The following is a 25,211-nucleotide window of genomic DNA, read 5'->3' on the forward strand; positions in this document are numbered from 1 at the left end:
TTCCCACACAAAAATGAAGAATTATGAAGACTTTGGCTTATCTGTAATTATTTTTATAGACAAATCTTTTTGGTCTGAGCCAGTGCTATCCTGGCAAAATCCCAGTTAAGCCAAACTAATGGATGGTCAGAGACCTAACACCTTGAACCTGTCTCTAGTGTAATCAGAACGCCAAGAGGCTCTGTATTGTGTAGGTTTGGATTGTGCCCAGGACCAGGATTCTTCTCAGTTTTCTTTTATCTGTGAGGCCAGGGTCCAGCAGAGATCATTTTTCAGGAAATGCACTACTCTGCCAACGGGTAACTTCCATTGTCAGCAAAATTCCATAGTTGGCTCATTCAGACTTCTATCTCAGCCAAGAAGAGATGGAAGAATTGGAGCTGAAAGGGACCCAAGAAAAATACCATTGTCCTTTGCTCATGGATGGCTTTATTGCTGTATCTTATGAAAATATCTTGAATTTTTCTGAAGATTGAAATATTTCTAGGGTATATACTCCTTGGGTAACTCTTCAAGATATTGGAGACACTTAGTGGCAAGCCCTTTCCCCAGACTACAATTTGCAATGGAATCTCACATATCAAATCTTATTTATTGTGCATATTTCTGTTTTATTATTATCTGTAATTAACATAAAAATGCATAGATTTATTATGAAAAGCTTGATGCTTTGAAGTACACAGACTTGTGGAATGATTATATCTAGCTAATTAGCATGGGCGTTACTCCCCCACAATAGCACTGGGGATGGACATAGGGTCTTGCTTGTGCTAGGCAACTGCTCACTACTGCTGTGTTCCCAGCCATCACTGGTCCTCATTTTTGAGGGATGATCCTTTGCTTCAATTCTCTTAGCAGCTTGTCAAGGAAACAATACATTTATGGTCTTTTATAGTCGCTAACATGGTCATCATGTGTTATGGGAGATCTCCTGTATTTGTTCCTTTTATCTAACTGACTGAATCAGTATTTTTTTTGATATTTTTTATTATCATTTTTTATTTTAATTTTAAATAGCTTGTTTTACATGTCAATCCCAGTTCCATCTCCCTCCCCTCCTCCCGCACTCCCCTTCCCCCCCACCCTCCCACCCTATTGCCAAATCCTTCCACATAGGGGATATCTAGAGTCTGTCATCTCACTCTGGGTAGGGTCCAGGCACTCCCCTAAGAGTCCAGGCTGAGAGAGCATCCCTCTCTGTGCTATAGGCACACGATGACTGTTTGTATTCCAGGGATAGACACTGATCCACAGCTCAGGGCCCCATAGGTTGCCCAGGCCTTCTCGCTGACACTCACATTTGGGAGGTCCAGATCAGTCCCATGCTGGCCTCCCAACTGTCGGTCTGGGGTCCAAGTGAATCAGTATTTAAGTAGACAAAGCAAAGTATTTTGAGGAAGTTGCCTTTGATTAACTTATCTCCAGAACCCTTTCTCCACATTACCAAACTGCCCTAGCCTTTGGAAGCTGCTATTTGAAAACTTCAGTGAGAGTCTCTTTTAAATTCCGTATGTGAGAAAGACCATGGGGCATCTGCCTTTGTCTTATTTCACTTAACAGAGTCCTCCAGGTTCATTCATATTGTCCCAAATGACAGATTTCCCTTATTTTCTTTACAGCTAAGTAAGTATCCTATTGTGTATGTCAATTGCTTTTAAAATTCACTCGTTTCTTTTTAATGGCTAAATAGTATCCTATTATGCATACATACACATATATATCACATTTTTGTTTTAATTCACTCACTTGTTGATGGATACTGAAATTTATTTCATAGCTTGGCTCCTGTGAGTTGTGATATAATAAAAGAGAAAGCATTTTGTCAACATGATAATTACATTTCCCTTAGCTTCATCTCCTGTAGTGGGAATGTTGGATTGTATAGTGGCTATGGCTTTAATGTCTTGAGAGCTCTCCATACTGTTTTCTGCAGTACGTTCACTAGTTTACATTTTTACTGAAACACAACATTCCCTTTCCTGTACATAATTGCTAATACATTTTTTCTTCTTAGTTATAGACATTCTAACAGAGGGGGATAATATGATTGTGATATGGTTTTTTTTGAGACAGAGACTCACTATGTATTCTGGCTGACCTGGAACTTGCTGTGTAGAACATACTGGCTTGAACTCACAGAGATCCACCTGCCTCTGCCTTCCAAGTGTTGGAATAAAAGGTGAACCCTACCACACTGTGCATGATTATGAATATGATCTTAAATTTCTCAACTATTAATGATGTGATTGTTTTGTACTACTCATTACCACCTGCTCTCTGAGCTTGAGTGTTTCCTTTAGCATTTTTAAAAAACCAGATCTGGTAGTGATGAAATCCTCCAGCTTTTGCTTATATGGGGGGGGAGGGGATCCTTATCACTCTTTTCCCTTTCCACCATCTCTTTCTTTCTCTTGTAACACTGGGGATGGATTCCCCCAAGGACCTTGTAGATGGTAGGCTTGTGCTCTACCATTAAGCTACGGCCTCAGCCCTGCTTCATTTTGAAGAACAGCTTAGCTGTTCTATTTGGATTTTAGTAGGCTGCCTTAATTCAGCACTTCAAATACAGCAGTTGTTCTGCTCTGGCATAATCTATCTTTGCCGAGAGTTTTGCAGCTAGCCCAGCTAACTGTATTGGAACTCCCTTGTATACGCCGTTCTTATGTGCCACTTGATCAGGTCTATTGGTGATGCTAACATTGCTTTGCTTCTTTCTTTCTTTCTTTCTTTCTTTCTTTCTTTCTTTCTTTCTTTCTTCCTTCCTTCCTTCCGTCCTTTCTTTCTTCCATCCTTCCTTCCTTTCTTTCTTTTTTACTGTTACAGTTTTTAGCTTTAGGATTTCTGCTTGACAATTTTTTTCTCATTTTACTAGAAAATTTTATTCTGGTTCCTTATTTTCTCGTCTCATTGGATTACCTCTTTGTATTGGTTTTACTGATTTTCAAGTTATTTTGATTTCTTTGGCGGACAGTTTTTATACGGAGTATAAATTTTTTATTTACTCACTCTGTATGTGCTCACAGATGCGTACAGAGGTGTGTGAACACACGTGTGTTCCAGGGTGTACCATTATGTGTAAGTGGAGGTCAGAGGATTACTTTTAGGAGCCATTTCTCTCCTTCCCCTTTACTGAAGCAGGGTCCCTCTTGTTTCTGCTGCTATGATACATACTCTTGTCTAACTGTGCTATGAGCTTCTGGCTAGCTGCCTGTTCTGTCTCTCCCATCTCATGTTGAAGTGTTAGCATTACAGATGTATGCCATTACATACAACTTTACAGAATACTAATATGGGTTCTAAGATCAACGTTGTTAGAACTGCACATGTAGTGCCTTAACCCATTGAGCCGTCGTCCCAGACCACATCCCCATTTCTTTAGACTCAGCCTTTCCTGCATTGTCTCTACTCTTCATGGCTATGCCTCAGCGTTGGCACTTTTGGATAAGAAGCTACATTTCTCAATGTGTTATAGCCACAGAGAAAAGAGTGTTGTGTTAGACTTTCTGCATATAAGTTGATTATTGAGAATTAAGTCTTCTCTCTGAGTTGTTATGTCATATACCTTATATGCCATATATAAATGATGTGACCAGTTAATATTATGGGACTGGGTTGAAATGTTTTATCATACAATTGAAATCTACTTTGCTTCCAGTTTCATCTTGACTTTTTGCACTTAGATCAGTCTTCTTGGTGGTTAAATAGGAAGTTATAGGAAAATCTATTATGTTTTTCTTGTTTGTCAATCCTGAGCTCTCTGTAGATTCATGTATGTATGTGTGTATAGGTATGCATGTGTATATGCAAACATATAAGTATAGACAGAAAGAGAGAGGTTCAGAGATTCCCACCCACACCCTCCCTATACACATAAAGATGAGCAAGAAACAGGACCACTGATTAGGGGCCCAGAACCAGATGGCAAATAGATCTTTCTGCTGCCTTTGTGAAGGACCTTGGCTTCTTTAACAGAATCCAAGTGAGGCTTTACCAATAACTTGAATCAGGTTGACTAAGAGAGCAGATTGATCCCATAAAAATTCTGAGATTCAAGTCCCATTCTCCAGCCACGGGACAGGCAAGGTAGGCATGGGTGTGTCTCCAGCCTGCTTTCCGGTGGCCTGAGCAGAACCACCAGAGACATGAGGTCTGCGCACAGCGGATCCGGATCCCTACCCAAAGGGATTCAGCCCACCCAGAGACTGCCAGCTTCCAAGTTTGATTCTCCACCCACGTGATAGGCGAGGAGAAGGTCCAGCCTACCCAGAGTTTGCCAAGGTCCTGATACTAGGACGGGCTCCATCCATGCAAGAGGAAAGCCACCAAGGTATTTGACCTGCTCCCACCCACTGGAAAGGAACCATGGTCACATACCTACCAGCAGAGGAAGAGACTCCTTCTGCACTCCCAGGAAGAAAAGATGGGAAGGAGACAATATGAAAACACACCCACCAACAGGAAACCAATATAACACCACCAGAAACTAGAGAATCTACACCCATAAGACCAGAACAGCCCACTGCAGAGGAAACAGATGAGAAAGACCTTAAAAACAACTTTATGAAAATGATAGAGGCTCTCAAAGAGGATATGAGAAAATCCCTTAAAGACATGGAAGAAACCAAAAAAGAAAAACAAAACAAAACAAAGAAATGGGGGAAAAATTCAAAAAATGCAAGAAATGGAGGAAAAAATCCAAAAAATGCAAAAAGCAAGAAATGGAAGAAAAGACAAACCAAAAAAATCAACAAATGCAAGAAAGAGAGGAAAAGACAAAGCAAAAATTACAAGAAGCAATTCAAACAATGCAAGGGTTGAAAGCTGAAATAGAGACAATAAAAAAACACAGTCTGAAGGAATGCTGGAAATAGAAAAGCTGGGCAAATAGTCAGGTACTACAGATATAAGCATACTCAACAGAATACAAGAGATGGAAGACAGAATCTTAGGTGTTGAAGATACACGAGGGTAAATAGATTCATCGACCAAAGAAAATCTTAACTCCAACAAATCCCTAACACAAAATATCCAGGAAATATGGGACACCGTGAAAAGACCAAACCTAAGAATAATAGGTAGAAGAAGGTGAAGAAATCCACCTTAAAGGGGCAGAAAACATATTCAACAAAATCATAGAAGAAAACTTTCCCAACCTAAAGAAAAACATGCTAATGAAAGTACAAGAAGCCTACAGAAGACCAAACAGAGTGTACCACAAAAGGAAGTCCCCTAGCCACATAATAGTAAAAACCCCAAACAAACAAAATAAAGAAAGAATATTGAGAACAGAAAGGAAAAAGGCCAAGTAACATAGAAAGGCAAACCTATCAGAACCACACCTGACTTCTCCATGGAAACTCTGAAAGCCAGAAGGTCTTTGATAGATATTCAACCAACACTAAGAGACCACGGTAGCCAGCCCTGACTGCTATACCCAGCAAAGCTTTCAATCACTATAGATGGAGCAAACAAGATATTTCATGACAAAACCAGATTTAAACAATATGTATCCTCTAACACAGCCCTACAGAAAGTTCTGGAAGGAAAATTCCAATACAAGGGAGTTAACTACAACCAGAAAAACATAGGCAATAGAAAATCCCACCTTACCAACAGCCAAAAGAAAAGAGGTGGAATTCCACCACCATCAACAATTCTAAAGCAAACAATAATAAGCAATCAATGGTCATTAATATCCCTCAATATTAATGGTCTTAACTTGCCCATAAAGAGACACAGGCTAACAGAATGGATTCAAGACACAACCTCCTTCTGCTGCATACAAGAAACACACCTCAGCCTCAAAGACAGACATTACCTAAGAATTAAGTGTTGGGAAAAGATTTTCCAATCAAATGGACCCAAGAAACAAGTGGGCGTAGCAATACTAATATCTAACAAATTAGATTTTCAACTAAAATCAATCAAAAGAGACAAAGGAAGGTACTTCATACTCATCAAAGGAGAAATCCATCAAGATGAAGTTTCAATTTTGAACATCTATGCCCCAAATACAAAGGCACCCACATTTTTATAAAATAAACATTACTAAACTCAAATAATATAAAGCCCCACACACTTATAGTGGGAGACTTCAACATTCCACTCTTACCACTAGACAGAACTACCACACAGAAACTTAACAAAGAAGCAAAAGAACTAATAGAAGTTATGACCCAATTGGGATTAACAGAACATTCCACTCAAATAAAAAAGAATATACCTTTTTTCTCAGTGCCACATGGAATGTTCTCAAAAATTGACCACATACATGTCAAAATATCAAACCTCAACAGGTATAAAAAATTGAAATAACTTCATGTACCTTATTAGACAACCATTTGTTAAAATTAGAATTCAACAACAACACAAACTGCAGAAACCCTACAAACTAATGGAAGTTGAATAATGCACAATTGCACCATTCCTTGGTCAAAGAAGAAATAAAAAAGAAATAAAAAACTTCCTAGATTCAATAAGAGTGAGGACACAACATACACAAACTTATGGGACACTTTGAAAGCAGTGCTATGGGGGAAGTTCATAGCATTAAGTGGCCACATGAAGAGACTGGAGAATAGTTATACTAGAGAATTAACAGCACAACTGAAATCTCTAGAACACAAAGAACAAATTAACCCAGGATGAGTAGATGCCAGAAAATAATCAAATTGAGGGCTGAAATCAATAAAGCAGAAACTAGGAAAACAATACAAAAAATCAATGTAACGAAGAGTTGGTTCTTTGAAAAAATCAACAAGATAGACAAACCTTTATCCAAACTTACCAAACAACAGAGTGTGAACATGCAAATTAACAAAATCCGAAATGAAATGGGGGACATAACAATGGACAATGAGGAAATCTAGAGAAACATCAGATCATACTTTGAAAACCTGTATTCCACACAATTTGAAAATCTAAAGGAAATGGACAATTTTCTGGATAGATATCACTTGGCAAAATTAAATCAAGAACAAATAAGCAATTTAAATACACCTATAACACCTAAGGAAATAGAAGCAGTCATCAAAAGTCTCCCAACCAAAAAAAGCCCAGGTCCAGATGGCCTCAGTGCAGAATTCTACCAGAAATTCAAAGAACAGCTTATACCAATTCTTCTTAAAGTATTTCATGCAATAGAAGCAGAAGGGTCTTTGCCAAACTCTTCCTACGAGGCTTCAATAACCTTGATCCCCAAGACACACAAAGACACAACTAAGAATAAGAACTTCAGACCAATATCACACGTGAACATTGATGCAAAAATACTCAATAAAATACTGGCAAATCAGATCCAAGAACATATCAGAAAACTCATACACCATGATCAAGTAGGCTTCATCCCAGGCATGCAGGGTTGGTTCAGAATATGAAAATCCATCAATGTAATCCACCATATAAACAAGCTAAGAAACAAAAATCACATGATCATCTCACTGGATGCTGAAAAAGCCTTTATGATAAAGGTCTTGGAGAGATCAGGGATAACAGGAACATACCTAAACCTAATAAAATTATATATAGCAAACCAACAGCCAACATCAAACTAAATGGAGAGAAACTCAACACGATTCCTCTACGATCAGGAACAAGACAAGGCTGTCTATTCTCTCCATACCTCTTCAATATTGTCTTTGAAGTTCTAGCTAGAGCAATATGACAACAAAAGGAGATCAAGGGGATACAAATTGGAAAGAAAGAAGTCAAACTTTCACTATTTGCAGATTATATGATAGTTTACATAAGCAACCCAAAAAACTCTACCAGGGAACTCCTGCAACTGATAAATACTTTCAGCAAAGTGTCAGGATACAAGATCAACTCAAGAAAATCAGTAGCCCTACTATATACAGACAATAAAAGGGCTGAGAAAGAAATCAGAGAAACATTGTCCTTTACAATAGCCACAAACAACATAAAATACCTTAGGGTAATGCTAACCAAACAAGTGAAAGACCTGTATAGCAAGAACTTTGAGTCTTTAAAGAAAGAAATTAAAGAAGACACCAGAAGATGGAAAGATCTCTCATGCTCTTAGATAGGTAGGACCACCATAGTAAAAATGGTAATCTTACCAAAAATAATATATAGATTTAACACAATCCCCAATAAAATCCCAGCACAATTCTTCACAGACCTTGAAAGAAAAATAATCAACTTTTTATGGAAAAACAAAAGAACCAGGATAGCCAAAACAACCCCGTTCAACAAGGCTACATCTGGAGGCATCACCATCCCTGACTTCAAGCTCAATTACAGACTTATTGTCCTGAAAACAGGTTGGTATTGGCCCAAAAATAGACAGATAGACCAATGGAATTGAATTGAACACCCCGACATTAACCCATACATGTATGAAGACCTGATCTTTGACAAAGAAGCTAAAGTTATAAAATGGAAAAAAGAAAGCATCTTCAACAAATGGTGCTGGCATAACTTGATGCTGGCATGTAGAAGAATGCGGACAGATCCATGTCTATTTCCATACACATAATTAAGTCCAAATGGATCAAAGACCTCAACATAAATCCAGACACACTGAACCTGTTAGAAGAGAAAATGGGAGGCACTCTTGAACGAATTGGTACAGGAGACAGCTTCTTGAACGTAACTCCAGTAGCATAGACACTAAGATTGACAATTAATAAATGGGACCTCCTAAAACTGAGAAGCTTCTGTAAGGCAAAGGACACAGTCAGCAATACAAAAAGGCAGCCCACAGATTGGGAAAAGATATTAATTAACCCCACATCTGACAGAGGGCTGATCTCCAAAATTTACAAAGAACTCAAGAAGCAAGTCTCCAAAACACCAAAGGATCCAATCAAAAAGTGGGGTACAGGACTAAATAGAGAATTCTCAGTAGAGGAGCCTAAAATGGGTGAGAGACACTTAGGAAAGTACTCAACATCCCTAGCCATCCAGGAAATGCAAATCAAAACAACTCTGAGATACCATCTCACTCCTGTCATAATGACTAAAATAAAAAACTCCAATAATGGAGAGGATGTGGAGAAAGGGGAACTCTCCTCTACTGCTGGTAGGATTGCTGACTTGTACAGCCACTTTGGAAATCAGTATGGAGATTCCTCAGGAAAATGGGAATAAGCCTACCACAAGACCCAGCAATTCCACTCTTAGGCATATACCCAAAAGATGCACAACAAGGATGTCTGTTCTACTATGTTCATAGCAGCATTATTTGTAATAGCCAGAACCTGGAAGCAATCTAGATGCCCCTCAACTGAAGAGTAGATAGAGAAAATGTGATACAGATACACAATGGAGTACTATTCAGTGGAAAAAAACAATGGAATCTTATAATTTTCGGGCAAATGGATGGCACTAGAAGAAACCATCCTGAGTGAGGTAACCCAGTCATAAAAAGAGAAACATGGTATGTACTCACTCATGAATGGATTTTAGACATGAATCAGGGGAGTGCCAGCATACAATCCCACTGCCAGAGTGTCTGGGAAACAGAATCTTCATCCAGAGACTGATGAAAGCATTTGCAGATACCCACAGATAACCACTGAACTGAACGCCTGGAATCCAGTGTCAGAAAGAGAGAACTGATGGGCAAAGGAGTTAAGACTGGGCTGGTGTAATCCACTGAAACAGTTGACCTGAACAAGGGGGAGCTCTTGGACCTCAGATTGATGGCTGTGTGGAAAACATGGGACTGACCCAGACCCCCTGAATGTGGGTGTCAGTGAGGAGACTTAGGTAATCTATGGGACCTTGGGTAGTATTTATCCCTGGTGTACAAATAGACTTTGAGTGCTCATGCCACAATATGGGATGCTTTCTCAGCCTGGACTCTTGGGAAAGGGCCTACACCCTGCCCTGAATGAATTGACAGTCACTGGAGATCCACCATGGAGGGTCCTGCCTTCCCTAGCAATTGGAGCGGAGATTGGGAGGGGGACTGGGTGACCTGGTGAGGAGGGTAGGGGAGAAGGGGAGGGAGAGGGGGCTGGGATTGGCATGTGAAACAAGCTTGTTTCTAACTTAAATAATAATAAATAAATATCACATATATGTAAAAAATCTGAGATTCCCTTGGTCTGTGTGCCAATACACACACCATGCCTAAGAAGAATGGTAATACTTAGCATTAACAGTCTTTTCAGGTGGGTTTTCCTGGTACCAAAGAAGATGAAAGAGACTTCTTTCTGGTTTAGTTTTCCTGTGACACTGTCTAGGACCCTCACCCACCTGTCTGTTTTGTCTCTGAATGTTGAAAGGAAAAGGAAGAGGAGTTTGCTTCTGGGCTTTTCTTGAAAGGCAGGAGAGTGACATATGTCTAACAATACTTGCTGTTGAGTATATTTGTAAACATCTAGACCAGGAAACCTCTGAGGTTCTCTGCTGCTCTAAGTGTCTGTAATTGGGAATGTCCAATTTGGATGATGCTCTGGAACACACTACCCTCTGGAGCAGAAGTTCAGAGTCTGTCATAACCACCACATCCCCTTGTCTGTAACCAGCAATACCTTCCAGGTCTTCTAGATCTGGTTCCAAGGCTGGGGATGGGTCTGCTGCAAAGCTGTTCACTGTGTTTCTTCTCAGCTCTACTCTACTCCAACTTGAAATTTCTTCTGTATTCATGGCTCTCTCCCATAGCATCAGGAAGAGTTCTCTTAAGATACTGCTTCTGCTGGTAACAAACACCACTAAGACCCTGTTATTTGGTGATGTCTCAAGTAGAATGGGAAAGCTGGGAAGCCATTACCATACCAACAGGCATTCTCTTCCATCATTTCTCCAATGACCTGGAACTGCGGGCTTTGCCTCCAACTGGGGTAAAGATACTACAAATATACATGTGAAACAAGGTTGCTTCACATGTCAATTCCAGGTCCCTCTCCGTTTCCCTCCCCTCCTCCCATGCCCTCCCACCAAGTCAACAATATCTCCTAAGATAATTCTGTCCTTAAAATGAGCCAAATATGAAGAGACGGACTCTAGGACCTTCATGTGAAACTCAGGTGTATTATTTCATGTATTAGGAAAGGGGTGGAGGGATGGAAAGGTGGAGGGGTGGAAAGGTGGGGGCTGGTAGGGTGGTAGGGTAGAGGTCTTCTTAGCAGTCCTCAGCTTTTGAAGCAGGGCGGCTGTCTGACATGTCCAAGTCTGACTCTTCTCATTGGATCTAAGTCTGTATAGTTCAATCTCTGAGAAAATTCTTTTAGCCCACCCATGCTTTCCAAGCACCTCCCAGTGTCTATGAAAACTTCTCATAAGCCAGCTGCTCCACTAAACAGATCAACCTTCAAGACGAGATTGTGTAGTCCCAGGTTAATGTCTTTTCCTTGCTTTGATTCGTGTTTTAATGATCTCCCTGCCAAGGAGGAAAATATAATAAGCCATCCATTTTAATAGCAGTTGTTATTATCTTAGGAAAAATCCACCAACCTGGGACTACATTCCATCTCAAACCTAGCCCTGGCTTCTCAGGATGCACCTCCCAGGCAGGGTGGGCCTCTCTATCAAGTACCGACTGCAGTCCTGGCTGACAGGAGCCCTGGAGGCCCCTACTCAGTTAGAGGTGGAAAACGTTAGCCTATTGCAGAATTACTAAAGGCTAGTAATAATATCTCACTACCCTCATTTCTAACCTGTCTGGAAACCTGGGAAAAACAGAATACCATTTCAGTTGTCTGATGCAGATTCTTGGATATAAAACAACAGAAAAAGAGCCACACTTTAGTTGAAAGAGAGAGAGAAAAAAGAAAAAGACGTCATGTTTAGAGTCAGGAATTCAGGGGTTAAGTTGCCAATTTAGCAGTTATGTGGTCACAAATAATTAGTAAGGTCCGTGCATGCCTGTTCATTCACCAGTTAAAATGGGAACAAGAATAATGACAATGGCAGAAAATGGAGTGATGTGGACTCCTGTTTCATTGGCAGAAATGAATTGCAGGGATTAAAAACTAAGCAAAATGAAACAATGCCATGCACCCCTTTCTACCTCATAGCCTCCCTTTTTTGATTTGCCCTGTGCCTTTCTCCTTGAGGCAATGTGAGACCAGAATGTTGTCCCTTGCCAGACATCATTAACAAATGTGAGTTTCCAAAGGATTAAGAATGAATTCATCAAGTGGACATTAGGGTAAAAATGTTTTTCTGTGTGTCTTATAAATAATACAGATCATACAACTCAAGCACACAAAACTACTTAATGTCACAGAAAAAGGATATATATATATAGTGTATATACTAAGTATATAGTATACTATACATATACTTCTATATAGCATATATACAGAAGTGTGTATATATATATATATCCTTTTTCTGTGAAGTTTTGTGAGATATATGCATATATACAGTGTGAAGCCTTGGGTGGACTATCTTCATTTCAATATGAGGAGAAAGAATAGACATGCTTCTACATTTGAGTAGACTTATCCTTTTCTCTATGACCAGATTTCCCAGGGTTGGATAGGCTTGTATGTAAGTAGAAGTTATTGACAATGACAACCATTTCATTGCAAAAAAAGACACTGTTATTCTTTCTGGTTCTGTCATCTTTTTTTTTTGGTTTTATGAGACAGGGTTTTTCTGTATTGTTTTGGAGGCTGTCAGTCCAGCCTGGCCTCGAACTCACAGAGATCCGCCTGCCTCTGCCTCCTGAGTGGTGGGATTAAAGGCGTGCGTGCACCACCACCGCCCGGCTGGTTCTGTCATCTTATGATGCTCTCTTGTTACTGCCCAGCCATCCACACTAGTCCTGTTGTGACTGACTTCTAGCATCATTGACTGTCAGGTTGTTCAAGTTATGACTTAGTTTTCAAGTGAACTAGTAAGCTTAAGATAATCATGTGATTTGAGTTTAAGTGGAGGATACTGTTGATATCTTTGGATATCCCTTATGTGCTAAAGTCTTGATCTCCAGTGTGGCACATGGGAGAGTTTGAACCTGTGGAGGTCCTAAGTTATTAATACAATCTCTTGGAAGAGTCTATGGGACCCTGACCTTCTCTTCCATTTCTCTATGTTCTCTGACTGCTGAGAAGATCATGCTTTTTCTCATTCTCCTGCCTCTAGGAGATACCTCTCCTCAGACCTAAAACATGGAGATGGAACAATTAGTCATGAGCTACAGCCTCCAAAACTGTGAGCCCAAATAGCATTTTCCTCTGTATAAGTTAGTAATTGCAGGTATTCTGCTATTGTAGCAGAAAGCTGACTAACACAGAAGACACGGAGTAAAGTTTAGTTAACATCCTCAGAAAATATTAGGATAAACGGTTATGCTTACATTGAATCCAGAGAACTCTAAAGGGCTAGATAATGTTTAAAGTGTTTATGGGTTTCATGAAGATGATGTGAGAAGAATGGAGACTACTCCTCCACAGATGGAACCTGAAACACAGTAGATCTTGCAGAGCCCTTGGTGTCTGTGTCTTGGGTGCTTTCCCTTGAATGGGTTATTACAGGGCTTTTCTCTCACCACTTTCCACACACAGACACAGACACAATAGCATTCACTTTGTACACAAGTTTTTAAATAGTAACTATTTTAGGTTGAGAATGGTTTTTCATGCTTATGTGACTTTTAGCAGATTACTTCTGGAAAGAACCACTTCCTCAAAACAAAGAAGAAGCTAGTAATGGATTTAATTGTAAATAGACACGGTCTTAAAAAGTAAGTCAAAACCTCAGATCAGTCTCAAAATCTGTGCTAAAAGAGTATGGAATCCTCCTGTCATACTAGAGTGAAAGAGTTAGATTACGTGTAGCTGGGGTTGACTTCTGGGGTCCTGAACATTGATTGCTGGGCCATTTTCAAAGGTGGCAAGATGGCTACCACCAAGCCTGATGGCTTCAGTTCAATTTTCAGGACCCATATGGTCCCAGGAAAGAACTGACTCTCACAAGCTGTCCTCTGACCTGAACACGCATTCTGTGCGTATGTATCCCCGCCACAGAGACATCTGTGTGTTAGTGATCTGCACATGCATTCTGTGCATATGTAACTCTGTCACAGAGACATCTGTGTGTGAAAGAATGAGTATGGTGTTGTTTGTCTCATAAAGTGAGTGGAGGATTAATTGTTACCAAGGAAAGTTAATGAAATAATGAGATGGCCTCTTTACAGACTACTTCATAGCATTCTATGAATTGTTTTTAGCTTGGTATTTTGTATTGTAGGAAGATGTAAAATTGTTTTGTTTGGCTTGTTTTTGGGTTACAGCTGTAGTTTATGCAAACTTCCTGTTTTGTCTCCTCTATCTCGACAGGTTATCTGTTCTGAGAATTTATACTGATTATTGTTCTCCTAAGTCATTCATATTCTTGTCTTTTCATTCTCCAATGGCTTTTTAAAAATGAACCTTACTATAAAAAACCTTGCAAATAAATTAATAAAACACACAGCAAAATTAATCAGATCCAAAGTCTATAGAACTTAACAAACTTACATACAGACTTGGCATTCAAAATGGAAGTTGCAAATTCACATTAAGTTTATACTTCCAGTAGTGAATATATTTTTAATTGGCCTTATTTTATGCATATACATGTTTTGTTTGCATGTCTGTCAGTGCACCCAGAAGAGGGTGTCAGATCCACTGGAACTGGAGTTACAGATGATTGTGAGCCACCATAGGGATGCTCGAAATAGAACCTGGGTCTTCTGCAAGAACAAAAAGTGTTCTTAACTATTGAGCCATCTGTCCAGGCCCAGCATCGAGTATATTTTATGCACTTATCCATGATCAAAGCCAAAATGAGTAAATAAATAAATAATTCAAGGCAGGTTTGAAACTAGATAAGCAATTAGCTTTGTATCTTCATTCATAACTGACGTCCATCTCCTACCTGCAGTCCTTCCTCGGCCTTTTATATTTAGTCTTTCTTGTTCTCTTTCCTTCATTTCATCCTGTACACACTTGTTTATATATGTGCACATAGTCCTAGCCAGATTCCACATATGAGAGAGAATATGTGGTTTATTTCTTTCTGAGACTGTAGACCCTACTTAATCTGGTAGGGTTTATACTCTATCCTCCTTCCATGCCACAAATTGTTCATTTTACCAGATATTCGTTTATTAATTTTGTCAATGGTTTTCTTTGTATTGTATTTTTATATTCCATTTCATAACATCTGCTTCAATCCTTGTAATTCCTTCCACATTCTTTGGGGACTTTTTGGCACAGCTAAGATGGGGGCTCTGCCTGTGGGCTTTAGACTTTCCCTTCTTTGTTCTAACTGAATAAAGTTGTGATTTCCATGTATTTAATGCTTTATCTAGATCATAAACCTTGATGTGAAACTAAAATTGAGTTTTAACTTCCAATTTTAATCAAATTTCTTCTTGGACTGTAAATGATTTAAAAATATGTTTTAAATGTAAGGGCTGTAAGTTATCTTTTGTTGGTCATTTATAAGTTGACATTGCTATAGACAGAGAGTTCAGAGTATATTATCCTAATTTTAAGAGACTAAAACTTCATTTATAATTTAGAATACAACTAAAGTTCATGCATGATATATGTGTGCTTGAAAACAATATTATTACACACTTATTTGGTGAATTTATTTTTGTTAGTGTACAACCTCATTTCAGTGTTTTCATAATATTACCTTTTGCTTTATGGACACTTCTTTAACCATCGTCTTCAGTGATCCCTGAGCCTTGAGAGGAGTGGTCTGTCATCTGTCTGTTTCTCTCTGTAGGTATGTATATGTGAGAATATGTGCTTACCTGTGTGTGAGTATATGTGTAGCTGTGGGTGTATACAGGTACATACGTGTGTGTGTGTGTGTGTGTGTGTGTGTGTGTGTGTGTGAATGTATGTTTAACAAGTCTTCCTCTGGACTGATAGCTCCTGAATAATGACACATAGACTTCTTATTAATTCATTAATTATTAAATCTTGGCCTTACTTAGGCTTGTTCCCAACAAGCTCTTAAAACTTAAATTAACCGTTTATATTAATCTACATTCTGCCACGTAGGCTCATTACCTCTCCTCCTTACCATATGTCAGACTTCCTCTGCATCTGGCTGGTGAGTCTCTCACACCTCCGATTCTTTCCCAGAGTTTCCATCTCTTGCAAAAATCCCTGCCTATCCTTTCCTGCCCAGTTGATGGCCATTCAGCTCTTTAAACCAATCAGAAGGTGCCTTAGGCAGGTGAGGTTAAACAGAGACACATCTTTACACAGTGTACAAAAAGACAATCCCAACATGTGTGCCTGCTTCTGTGTGTACATACAAGAGTACATACATGTGTGTATATACAGGTATATACTTCTCTGTGTGTGTATATATACAGACGTACACAGATTTGTGTGTGTGTGTGTGTGTGTGTGTATGCGCAACAGAATAAGACATTGGGTGTCCTCCTCTACCATTCTCTGCATGTTACTTTTCAGCAGGGTCTTTCTGAATCTGAACCTGAGGTTCTCTCTCGTCTCGACTGAAAGCCAGCAAGACAGTGATCTTCTGTCTCCATGCTATTCAAGAATTTGTGAAGATGCCCGGCTTGTTACCTGGGTGATGGATCGAAATTCTGTCCTCATGACTGTGGAACACATGCTCTTAACCACTGAGTCATTTCTCCAATACCAATTCTCTATTTTCAAAGGTTTAATAATGCTATTCATTATTGGATAGTTGTTTCTATTTTAAAGCCTTAAAATGACAAATTATTTACTAAAGAGTAACTAAAAGTAATAATGAAAATAGAACAGAAAATGAATTTTATTACCTTTATTCAGAGACAACCATAGTTAACACAGGTTTTTAATCGAGTTCAGAATCTTTAAAAACACACAGCTGTGTTGTAATTTGGTTTTTTTAAAACATTTATTTCACTTAGAGCCAGAGATTCCAAACTTTTAAGCAGTTTCTGATTTTAGATTTTTCAAAATAGCTTTAATAAACTCCCATTTAAATATTTTCTAAGGATTCATGTAGAAGGCAGTCAGTAATGGATGTTAGCGCTGCAATAATGGATGCTGTGGAGTCTTCAGCCACAGACCGTTAACAAAGGAGACAGAACACTTCAGAATATACAAGTACCTGTGACCTGCTGAAGCAGGGGGTGCTGAGAAAGAAAACGAGAGAATAAAGTGAGGAGAAGAGAAGGGAGTTGCTGGTTTAGAAATGCACATCAGAGAAGACCCTAGGAGGATCACTTTGGTAGAGACTTGAATGCGTGCTGGTGAGTGATGGGCATGCAGGATAAGTGTTTCTTGTAGAAGAAACAGCATATGCCACCGGGTGCGGGATGCTGCCTGGTGCTTCTTTTCATCCAAGGTTCAGAAGAAAGACAAAGGTGTCTGGACTGTGGGGCTGACTGGACAGATGTAGAAGAAGGTGTGTGTATTATTTTCAAGCACAGCAGATAGCTGCTTGTATGGCGCTCATGGGGATGCCCTGGAAGAACAGCATCTGGCTTGTGTTTGGGAGAGGAGAGGGAACCAGGAAGACCCACTGTTGCTGATGGAAGAGTAGATAGTGAACTGAGAACCTGGGAAAGCATTCGTAGCTTTGCCACAAAAAAGAATGAGGGAGGAGCGTGGTGATCAGGAAAAAATAAAACGATAACAAACAAAAAACAAGGGGAACGTGCATGCATTGCCCTCACCACACCACAGGAAACCATTAGCTTCTCATCCCCTTTTGTCACTACAGCAACTCCATGGAGACAAGCAGGAGGTTTCTCTCACTTGTGGGTGAGGAAGTAGAGCTTTGTTGAGACACTGGGTTTCAACACGACCTGCCCTGCAGGCTGCTCTTGGCACCGCAGGCTGCGCTCTTGACCGTGGTATTCTTGTCACAGTCTACCTCCTCTTTATCATGTTGTACTTTCCAGTCTTCAGCACCGTCACAGGAAGAGTGGGCAAATGGCTGCCAGACTGAATTAGATGAGGTGGGTGTGTGTCTGGTGGGAACTCAGTGTCGTGGAGATAGTGAGCCAGATGCTTGCCAGGTAGAAAGTCTGAAGTATAGTGTATTCTCATTTCCCTTATTAATAAGCCTTGTCCTATACTGTGTACTGGTAACACCCTGTCTTGGTCCTGCCAGCTTCTGACTCAAACAAGTTTTCTTTCTTAGAGCCTTGGGTGGACCATTCATTTAACCTTGTTTTCCTTAGTGTGCTGTGTTATATAAACCTTTGCTTTGCTGTGTTTGGGATTATGTATGAGGCTGTTACTAGACTGATTGTTAATTCATAATAGCTAGCATTTATTCAGCATTTACAATGAGCCAGGATCCATACTTGTCTTCTATGATTTCACTCTCAGGGGCTAGATATTTCTGGAAACTTTCTGTGGACAGTGAAGAGTAGGTGATAAATTGCAAATCTAGTAAGTTCCAGAGACTGGGTAGAACTGAGAACCCAGTCTTTCCCACATGTGCTGCCTTTTGTGCAATAACCACCACTGTGATTGCTGAATAAAACTGTGCACTTGTCCCAGGAGGGAGAATGTGGATGTATACATATTTCTGGATGGCGTGTTTATTTTTTCCTGTCTCTCACTCTAGAATTTCACTCACACATTCATAGTAGCCTGCCATGACCCATGTGGATAACTCCAGACAATGCATTTCCTGCGGCATCAACTGCAGCACATCCCTTTTGAACCATGCTCATGCATATTTATCTTCTCTGCACTCTTCATTTAACATTTTGTATCACATACAGACTGAACTTGCCCTTCAGACAAACAGGCAGTCCTTGTGGAACATGTACATAAAGTCAGAAAAGGTATTTCCTGGGGCTAGAGAGCTAATTCAGTTAGTAAAATCCTTGCATGCAAGCATGAGGACCTGAGTTCAAACCCCAGCACCCATATGAAGGAGTTGGTTATGATGGCTCATGGTTGCCATTCCAGAGCTGGGATAGGAAAGAAAGATGAAGCCCTATGTCCCCATGTAAGAGATTCTGTCTCAAAAGCAAGCAAGCAAGCAAGCAAACACACAAAACACTCACTGGGGTCAGCAAGATAACTCAGTAAGTAACAGTGTGTCATTAAGCCTGAAGATGTGAGTTCAGTCCCTGTAACCTACAAGATGGGAGGAGAAAACTGAGTTCCACAGGCTATCTTCTAACCTCCACAGGCATGCCATGGCACATGTGTATGCAGATATATACACAGGAACCCAGTAAATAAATGTAAATGAAATAAACAATAAAAATTCCATAAAATACCTACATGGTGGTGGCACATACCTTTAACCCCATCACTTGGAAGGCAAAGGCAGGAAGATCTCTGTGAGTTTAAGGCCAGCCTGGTCTACAGAGTGAGTTCCAGGACAGCCAAGCCTACACAAAGAAACCCTGCCTTGAAAAACCAAATACACACACACAGACACACACACACAGACACACACACACACGCACACACACACATGCACTCGCTAAGTTCCACTGATATAACGTAATCTAGCACATCTTTTCTCGTTCGTCAGATCCTGCATGGGCTCCAGCACCAAGACAGGATAGCCACAGGCTTGGAGAGGGCTTCATGGTCTCTGACCACAGAGGGTGGTAAGTGCTTTAGACAGGATGGTGTTTGTCAGGACTCCAGGGCCCACAGAGATGCTCTGTCTCCAGGCTACTAATTTGGAATGATGTTTATGTGGTCATTTTCAGCTCTATTAGGAGACCTGGGTAGAGCACTTGCTTTATTTTTTCCTTTTGTGTTATTGTGAATATTCTTCTCTCTATCCCCAAAGAAATGTATGTCTCCAATAGCCTATCAGCTTATTTCCAGGGAAGTCAGGCAACCCTGGATTGCCCTGGAGTGACAGCCAGACAGTGGTATGTCCTTGCTATCCACAATCTCAGTTCTTCTGAGTGGCTTTTCATTGCCTGAGCCTCAGAGGTCAGACCCTCAGAGTGGCACATTCATTAGTATGATCTCCTAGGGTTCCCAGTTCCTTTCCTTGGATAGACTATGTCAGAATCACAGTGGCCACCCTGGTGACACCTCAGGGTTATCCATCAGTTTCTCTAAGGCTTGATACGGGCTTTGTGTTTCACCAGGTCTGTGGGGGTGAGGCATCTCAGTACTATCCATTGGTCTCTGGGGCTCCTGCTTCCTATTATACTTGGGTCTTCTCCACCATAATGGGGTTCCCCTGAAATACCAACAAGTTTCCAAGCAAAATGGCTTCCAGTCCATCCACTTTCTCCTTCAATTCTGTCTCCCCTCTTGTCCTTGCTTTGTTTTGATCCCTGCTTATGGAACTTGGCAATATCAACTCCTGACATCTGTTCTCTATCACATTGTCTCTTTCTCCCTACACATAAACCTCTCAGAAGAATGCTAATTCTGAATCTATGCACCTCCCTACTAGACACTTCTGCATTCAGAGCAGAATAATTTGGATCACAAAATGTGCCCACAAGTCAGATTTAATTTGTTATCATGACTTCGTATGGGTGGAGAACAGCCCTCTCAGGCACTTATGTAAAAAGCTGGCTTGGTAGTGTCATCTGCAATCCCAGTGCTCAGAGGGAAGATATAGGAGGGTCCTGGATCTTCCAACCTCACTGTATCAGTGAAAGACCCTGCCTCAAAGAGAAGGGGGAGGGAGAGAGGAGGTAGGCAGAGTGGAGTATGACACCTTTTATTGCTATCTGGCCTCCAGTGCTTATACACTTGAATATACACACATATGAGCATACCTGTAAATACAAGCATATACAGCCCTACACAGTTTACATATTTCATCTTGATTTCCCCAGATTCTTCTCTATTTTTCCACTCACATTAGAGCAAGACTTCTGTGAAATTTGAATTTCGCTTGTACCTTTTCATAGTCCTACCTCATTTCTCTTTGAGACTTGATTCTAGCCACACATCATTGAAGTATCAAGTACCAAAGTCTCTGGTGAGGTTCATCTCAACAGAACCCCTTAGCCATTTCCTTATTCTTCATCTCCTGGATGTGACTCATAGGACTGAGCACTCTTGTTCTCTTTGCAATCCCTCCTGAGGCTCCACAATGTGCTGGTCTCCACCTAAGAGCATGTCAAAAATCAAGGAACAAGAAGCCAGGCATTGGTGGAACATGCCTTTAATCCCAGCACTCGGGAGGCAGAGGCAGCAGGATCTCTGTGAGTTTGAGATCAGCCTGGTCTATAGAGTGAGTTCCAGGACAGGTTCTAAAACAATACAGGGAAACCCTGTCTCGAAACCAAAACAAACAAACAGACAAAATCAAGGAACTAAGTTTGGAATATGACAAAACCAAAGGAGGAATGGGAAATAGGACATAAAGGGTTCTGTCACCAATATAGAACCTTTATAATCTGCTTTATAATCAGAAGGAATGCTGTGACAGAATATTTTTTGTAGAAATAACTAACATTTTGACATACTCCCTCTGGGTCCCTGTGTTAAGAATTATCTAAAGGAGTAAAGCAGAGATCTCAATTAGAAGGTTATTACAGGGTCAGAATCTAGCTGGAGAGGCTGTGGTGGCTGGGATGGTAGTAGCAGTGGAGATGTTGAGAATGGTGGTTGCTGGTACATATTGAAGGTAGAGTGGGAATTTGCTGACAGATTTAAAGTAGTGTTGGAGAGGAAGGGAGGGGTATAGTGTAGAGGGCAAAAGGTCCTTGTGTTCACCGAAAAGCATCATAGAAACCAGGAATATTAAACACGCAGGGCTGTCTCTTCAAAGAAAGAGATATTTAACCTCTTTTCCACCCAGAAGGATGGCAATGCATGTGGTTAATAACCCAGTGTCCTCTGTGCTATCTGTAGGGCCAGACCTTGCCTGACTCCCCTAGACTCTTACGTTTATCTCAGTCATTCTCCCTAGATCTTTATCTTGAGCATTGTTTTTGAGTCAATAGAACCCATCTTTATGGGAGAGGTAATATTGCTTTGTAAAGTTTCAATGTAATCACGTCCTAAGTTTTGTTGTACATATGGGCTTGAGTTAATTATCATCAGGAAACTTCTACCCCAAATTGTGTGTGTTCAATATGCCTAAAATAAACTGCCCAGTATCTGACGATAGAAGTTTGAACCAGCACCAGCTACTAAGACTTGTTGAACTGGATTTTCTCATTGCTTCATATTCATTGACTGCTGTAATTTAAGAAAAGCAGCACATGAGAGAAAGATGCCATGAGACAGGGTTCAAGCAGAGGGTTTTATTTTAATTAGGGAAAGGGGAGGGGAAGACTGGCCTCTGGGGATGGGAGCATCAGGAGAGAGGAAAGCAGGTAGAAAGAGAGAAAAGAGGGGGATGACAGAGAGAGAGAGAGAGAGAGAGAGAGAGAGACAGACAGACAGACAGACAGACAGACAGAGACAGAGACAGAGACAGAGATGGAAGGTGGGCAGGTCTCTTTAAAAGGCAACAGTGAATATGCATAGGTGGTGCTCTTGATGGCTGCAGTTGAGGGTATATCCTATCAGAATCTCAAGGACAGGCCACTAGAGATGCCTGAATACTAACATTGACTCTCTGTGGGCCCTGTTGATCTCAGAGACCCCAACAATATACGACAACTCCAATATTTTTTTTGACTAGCTGGAAAGATTGAGGAGGTGTCATTGTGTTGGGAAGTTGGATGAGGGCAGCTTACTTGGGGCAAGACAGGAGTTGGATCTCAGCCATGCTGTTTTAGAGACATATAAATAATATCTTGGCCTTTATCCAGCTCTCTGAGAGACTTAAGCCCGGTGGCATCATCCTGCCAAGCTTTATAGAATCCTACAGCAGAGGCCTAGCTAAGCCAAGCCCAGACTCCTGAGCATAGGAACCAGGAGATGATAAATCACTACTAAGTCTCTGGCAGCAATAACTAGATACCCAGTCTAGAGGCTGTCCAGTGCAGTTCTGTGTCACTGAAGGATGTTGTTGTTGTATTGAAGAGACGGTCTTCAGTATATTTAAATGGTGGGCACACCAGCATAACTCATATGACATGAAGTGAGGTCTGTTCCCCTTAAGATCTACACTTCAGGGCTTGTAGGGCTTACAAAACAACATTTCTTTGGAAATGCATGCATTATTTCCTTTTCTGCTTTGTATTTTATCATTGTTGAAGGTCATGAGGTTCTGCTTGATATTTTAATACTGTTGTATATTTCATACTAGTTTAGCCAAAGGTAACAAAAAAGTTCCTAAATAATCCACAATCCTGGAAAATGAATTTTGTTTGACAATTTATAGAAGTGAAGATTGGAGTTCTGATGATTCTCAGATATCTTCATGATGCATGTGCACTTGAGGACATCACAACGTGTATATGTCAGACAACTCGTGGGGAGGGAGTGATTGTGAACTCTCAGGAAACATTCATAATGCTTATAATTATGTCACAGAGGAATTATGATGACAAATGATGCTTGGCTCATGTGGGTGTGTATGGACTGCCAAGGAGAGAGGGCCATGCCTGCATTCTCAAAGACATGGGCAGTTACCTACCAGCTCTCACTTGCTTGTAGATTTCACACACTTTGTATACACAAGGGAATGTTAATGCATATAGCCAAACGAAAGAGTTAGCTACTATCAATCATTCCAAATGTTTTGCCTTACTGATGGTAAACTGTTTAACTGACAGACTTTCAAATATACACTTTTTCTTACTGCACTGATTTTGCCAGAAGCATATTTCCTTATCTCCCCACCCCATCAAAAAATTAAATTCTGTTTTTGAAAGGAGACACATTATGGCTCAGGCAGAAAGTTAGAAACCTTTTTAAAAATTTTTTTTCAGAGGCTGTATTCAAAGTCATACTGGGTCAGATGGCAGGAGAGGGATTGGTTCTTTAATTAGAACACTTGTTACTATAGTGTGCATCATTGCTGTAGCATAAACAACTTAAGGAGGTCAGCTCTATGTTGGTTCACTGTTTCAGGGGGCTTAGTTTATCATGATGGGGAGGGCATGCATTAAATCCCCAGGAAACCAAGAGTGGAACTGGAAAGAAGACTAGTCTTAACCTCCAGAGGACAGTACACAATAATCTACTTCTTCCAACCAGGATCTACCTCCTAAATGGTCTGTAATCTCCCAAATCAGCACTTCCTTCTGGGGAATAGGAGTTCAAACTGGTGTCCGTGTTGAGGAGACATTTCTCATTCAAATCATGATAACTGTGAATCAGGGCCAGGTTGACAGCTGTTCTCAAAGCAGAAGATGTGCTTCAGAGTCTTGGTCAGGATGCACAGAGGTCAAAAGCATGAGAGAAACCGCTTAATATCATTTTGTAACTATGACTTAAAACTCAGTAATATTAATTTGGAATAGTAAATGTCTAGTCAAAACCAGATGGATCTGGGTCAGAATAATACAATAAAAAACACCATCTCTAAGTAAACAATTGTGAGAGTGTGTCACAACCTCAGGGACAGCAGTTGGCAGCTCAGTCACATCAGGCCTCTAACAGGAGAGTCCTGCATGAAACTCTGCATCTGTTTTGGATGTCACATGCCTACCAGCATGGCAGACAATTAGTAACTGACTCATTTATAGGATACATATTAACATATTCAACACCCACATCTAAACAGCTGGTTGACAGGCTAGAGTTAACCTTTCCATTACAAATGGTGGAAGGCACAGGGATGCACAAATATGCTTGCTTGATTTGTTTTAGGTTGCTGTACTTATAACAATGCTGTCTGGAAAGATGTTATCTTCCAGAGGATTTTTGGCAAAATAACTGCTGAAGACATGTTCAACAAGATGCATGGGGCATTTAGCAGGCACTATATGATGAGAGAAATGCATGGCCATGCTCACAGATGGAACCGAGTCTGAAGGAGTGAGTTGAGGGCCAGGTCATCCCACACCCAGACTGGCAGCCCATCCAAGAAAGCAGACCCCATCACACCTTTGACCAAGACTCCTCCCCTGGGAGAGAAAGCTTCCCACATTCTTGGTGTGTTCATTTGGAAGTGTGAGAACCAGATCACAGTTTCTCTAAAAACACTTGCTTGCAATTATAATCTTTTAAGGAAAAAAAATTGTCAGAACCACTGAAAGGCCTTTGAAAGCTGTCTTAGGCAGAGGCAAGTGTTTATCAGAATTTATTTTCCCTAAATGGACCTCAGGAGTGTAATATTGGTGAGTCATCACCATACCTCATGTCATCTTGTTATCTTTAATTTACCCATAAACCAATTTTATGTTCTTTAGTTAAGAACTCTTATTGATTATAGGACGGATACCTATGAACTCACCACCCACTATGGGAATGGAA

This window comes from Mesocricetus auratus, unplaced genomic scaffold (genome assembly GCF_017639785.1).
Source record: "Mesocricetus auratus isolate SY011 unplaced genomic scaffold, BCM_Maur_2.0 Super-Scaffold_100676, whole genome shotgun sequence".
Classification (NCBI taxonomy): Eukaryota; Metazoa; Chordata; class Mammalia; order Rodentia; family Cricetidae; genus Mesocricetus; species Mesocricetus auratus.